Raw genomic sequence first — 5000 nt, 5'->3', positions numbered from 1 at the left:
CTCTCTGCCTGTAACACGCACACAGACAATATGTAAGCACCAGCATGGAACAACACCCAGTGCATCCTCTCCGCCACATTAGACAATCCACACTGTCATAACCAGACTGGGAGGTCCACTCAGAAAACAGAATATCCCACCCACCCGACAACCACCATTGCTCAGCCAAGCCACCAACACCCACACATGTCCTACACAGGGGTGCACCCAACATCACAATACTGCCTCCTCTCACAGCACACAAACAATGGCAGGAATGAAAGACACAGGTCTGCCACAAGCATGGAATGAGAGCGCCGCCTGTCATGAGCCAAAGGTGCATCCTGACGTGGCAAATCAGATGATGCCGCAGGCATCCACTTACTATAATCACAATCAACAAACCGGCCGCCCCGCCCCGCCCCCCATTAAACCTTTCCTTACAACAATGTGTACCTTAACCTAACCTATATCGTACCGTAACCTAACCTATATCGTACCGTAACCTAACCTATGTCGTACCGTAACCTAACCTATGTCGTACCGTAACCTAACCTATGTCGTACCGTAACCTAACCTATGTCGTACCGTAACCTAACCTATGTCGTACCGTAACCTAACCTATGTCGTACCGTAACCTAACCTATGTCGTACCGTAACCTAACCTATGTCGTACCGTAACCTAACCTATGTCGTACCGTAACCTAACCTATGTCGTACCGTAACCTAACCTATGTCGTACCGTAACCTAACCTATGTCGTACCGTAACCTAACCTATGTCGTACCGTAACCTAACCTATGTCGTACCTTAACCTAACCTATGTCGTACCTTAACCTACCCTATGTCGTACCTTAACCTACCCTATGTCGTACCTTAACCTAACCTATGTCGTACCTTAACCTAACCTATGTCGTACCTTAACCTAACCTATGTCGTACCTTAACCTAACCTATGTCGTACCTTAACCTAACCTATGTCGTACCTTAACCTAACCTATGTCGTACCTTAACCTAACCTATGTCGTACCTTAACCTAACCTATGTCGTACCTTAACCTAACCTATGTCGTACCTTAACCTAACCTATGTCGTACCTTAACCTAACCTATGTCGTACCTTAACCTAACCTATGTCGTACCTTAACCTAACCTATGTCGTACCTTAACCTAACCTATGTCGTACCTTAACCTAACCTATGTCGTACCTTAACCTAACCTATGTCGTACCTTAACCTAACCTATGTCGTACCTTAACCTAACCTATGTCGTACCTTAACCTAACCTATGTCGTACCTTAACCTAACCTATGTCGTACCTTAACCTAACCTATGTCGTACCTTAACCTAACCTATGTCGTACCTTAACCTAACCTATGTCGTACCTTAACCTAACCTATGTCGTACCTTAACCTAACCTATGTCGTACCTTAACCTAACCTATGTCGTACCTTAACCTAACCTATGTCGTACCTTAACCTAACCTATGTCGTACCTTAACCTAACCTATGTCGTACCTTAACCTAACCTATGTCGTACCTTAACCTAACCTATGTCGTACCTTAACCTAACCTATGTCGTACCTTAACCTAACCTATGTCGTACCTTAACCTAACCTATGTCGTACCTTAACCTAACCTATGTCGTACCTTAACCTAACCTGTATTGCGCCTTAACCTAACCTGTATTGCGCCTTAACGTAACCTGTATTGCGCCTTAACGTAACCTGTATTGCGCCTTAACGTAACCTGTATTGCGCCTTAACGTAACCTGTATTGCGCCTTAACGTAACCTGTATTGCGCCTTAACGTAACCTGTATTGCGCCTTAACGTAACCTGTATTGCGCCTTAACGTAACCTGTATTGCGCCTTAACGTAACCTGTATTGCGCCTTAACGTAACCTGTATTGCGCCTTAACGTAACCTGTATTGCGCCTTAACGTAACCTGTATTGCGCCTTAACGTAACCTGTATTGCGCCTTAACGTAACCTGTATTGCGCCTTAACGTAACCTGTATTGCGCCTTAACGTAACCTGTATTGCGCCTTAACGTAACCTGTATTGCGCCTTAACGTAACCTGTATTGCGCCTTAACGTAACCTGTATTGCGCCTTAACGTAACCTGTATTGCGCCTTAACGTAACCTGTATTGCGCCTTAACGTAACCTGTATTGCGCCTTAACGTAACCTGCATTGCGCCTTAACGTAACCTGCATTGCGCCTTAACGTAACCTGTATTGCGCCTTAACGTAACCTGCATTGCGCCTTAACGTAACCTGCATTGCGCCTTAACGTAACCTGTATTGCGCCTTAACGTAACCTGTATTGCGCCTTAACGTAACCTGTATTGCGCCTTAACGTAACCTGTATTGCGCCTTAACGTAACCTGTATTGCGCCTTAACGTAACCTGTATTGCGCCTTAACGTAACCTGTATTGCGCCTTAACGTAACCTGTATTGCGCCTTAACGTAACCGATATTGCGCCTTAACGTAACCTATATTGCGCCGTAACGTAACCTATATTGCGCCGTAACGTAACCCACATTGCCCCTTAACGTAACCTATATTGCGCCGTAACGTAACCTATATTGCGCCGTAACGTAACCCACATTGCCCCTTAACGTAACCCACATTGCCCCTTAACGTAACCCACATTGCCCCTTAACGTAACCCAACACACGTTGGGCCTTAACCCAACACACGTTGGGCCTTAACCCAACACACGTTGGGCCTTAACCCAACACACGTTGGGCCTTAACCCAACACACGTTGGGCCTTAACCCAACACACGTTGGGCCTTAACCTGCTCTGTAATTGTCATACGACGCGTTAAATTAGTGTAGTGTTGCCTAACTGCAACCCCCGCAATATAGTTTGCTACTCGCACTGCCCGGTCCCCAGTGTATCGCTTCATGTTAAACACCTTGCAGCTATACACTGTAATGTGGATGGCAGCAGGACGTACATGCTCAATGCCCTTTGCAGTTGTTCATTGGCATTTGCAGTTGTTCATTGGCATTCGCATGGCGAAGCACTTAGCCTACGCTGTGGTACGGCCTGTGTCAACTGTCCGCTGATGTTGTACGTCCAAATCACACACTGTACTGCACATTGGTCCTCATGTACTGAATGATACATCGTGGTACATGTGACCGTACAACGACTGCGCCAACAACGGCGAACCATGCGGTCCAAATGTTGTGCACTCAGCTACGTGTCGTCTCCCTATAAGAGCTGGATTGCAGTGTGGTATGCCCTGGATGGCGATCAGCATGAGCCGTCTGTTGATGTAGTGGCGCGTGTTGTCAGACGTAGTCGTCTCTTCTCACACACCGTGATAGCACGGTGCACTGCGTTCCACATCTGCGACATGCGACAGAGGCCGGTTGACAGTCGTTCGCGCAATGGACATCGCATACGTACGGGGGCCACCTTCCACGTGTTCGCTAAGCGTGGACATGTTGTTGCGTGTATGTGGGCAGACAGTGTGTCGTGACACCTGACACAGGCATGCAACAATCGTTGAATTTGCAAATGGCGATGGACGCCTACGTTTGCTGGTGACGTTACGCAAATGAACAACTGGTAAACCGTTGTGGTGCGGTTGTTCTCGCTAGGGGTGAATCAGTGATGGCGACGATCGGTTGAGCTACCAACCGGTTGTTGCAGCGATACCCACCATGCCCACGAACGTGAATGGCATGTGGGTGTGAAGCGATACGCGGCGGTGGCTGGGTGGGACCGTCCCCGGCCGGTGAGGGGGGGCCTCCCGGCGTGTTGGCCGTGCGGTGCGTGGGCGCACGCGCTACAGCCGGCTGGTGGGGGCGGCCAGTGGCAGGCGCGCCGGCCGACGGAGGCGGCAGGCGGCGCAGCTGCGCGCCGGCGCACCCTGCACGCGGCGCCGTGCGGCCAAAGTAGGTCCTCGCGGGCCCGGTGCGAAGCGCGGTGGACATCTGCAGTGTGCTGGTCCGATTGAGGACTGTGTGCGCTGAGGATGCGCCGCCGCCCGGCGCTCGGCGCCGCGACGCCGTCTGCTGCTCGGTCGCCTCTGCGGTTCTCGCAGGTGGTTTGTATCGCAGCTGTGCGGACGTGTTGGCGCGTGCGCTGTGCTGGGAGAGTTCGCTTCGGCACCCAAGTGGGGCTTTTGTCCTTCTGTGGCGCTGGCGTTGGAGCTGCCGGTCACCGTAGGTGGCGCGTGTTGTCTCCCGCCGGCAATGCCACGACAGCACGCTCCCGGGCCTCTGTCGGCAGCGGCAAGCTCAGTTGGGAGCACGGGTGGTCGCACCTAAAGCGTCTACTCGCCAAACTCCGGGCGATTGCGCCTCTCTCGAACCCGACCAAGTACTTAGGACGGCGCTGCGCGCCGCCGGGACCTGAGAGGGTTTCGAGGTGTATGGTGCAGGGGAGCTCAGCCTCCTCCTGTTTGCAGAATAATTGAGCGGACGCTTGCGTGTTCGCGCGGGCCCCCGGGACACACTCCCGGGCGGCCGGCTGCTCAGCTCTAGTTGACGCAGCTCCCTGGTTGATCCTGCCAGTAGTCATATGCTTGTCTCAAAGATTAAGCCATGCATGTCTCAGTACAAGCCGCATTAAGGTGAAACCGCGAATGGCTCATTAAATCAGTTATGGTTCCTTAGATCGTACCCACGTTACTTGGATAACTGTGGTAATTCTAGAGCTAATACATGCAAACAGAGTCCCGACCAGAGATGGAAGGGACGCTTTTATTAGATCAAAACCAATCGGTCGGCTCGTCCGGTCCGTTTGCCTTGGTGACTCTGAATAACTTTGGGCTGATCGCACGGTCCTCGTACCGGCGACGCATCTTTCAAATGTCTGCCTTATCAACTGTCGATGGTAGGTTCTGCGCCTACCATGGTTGTAACGGGTAACGGGGAATCAGGGTTCGATTCCGGAGAGGGAGCCTGAGAAACGGCTACCACATCCAAGGAAGGCAGCAGGCGCGCAAATTACCCACTCCCGGCACGGGGAGGTAGTGACGAAAAATAACGATACGGGACTCAT

At 51.3% G+C, this 5000-nt stretch overlaps 1 non-coding gene across 1 annotated transcript in view; it reads left to right on the top strand.

Annotated features, from left to right (window-relative positions):
• Positions 1–4490: 4490 nt before the first annotated feature.
• Positions 4491–5000, top strand: part of LOC124563361 — a 1910-nt gene continuing 1400 nt past the window's right edge. The window contains exon 1 of the ribosomal RNA XR_006970121.1: positions 4491–5000. This exon is cut by the window's right edge and continues 1400 nt beyond it. This is a non-coding gene — a ribosomal RNA (small subunit ribosomal RNA).

The sequence above is a fragment of the Schistocerca americana genome, unplaced genomic scaffold (genome assembly GCF_021461395.2).
Source record: "Schistocerca americana isolate TAMUIC-IGC-003095 unplaced genomic scaffold, iqSchAmer2.1 HiC_scaffold_1195, whole genome shotgun sequence".
In the NCBI taxonomy this organism is placed as follows: domain Eukaryota; kingdom Metazoa; phylum Arthropoda; class Insecta; order Orthoptera; family Acrididae; genus Schistocerca; species Schistocerca americana.
Note: the sequence above shows the minus strand (reverse complement) of the source record. Positions and strands in the feature narration are given on the sequence as shown.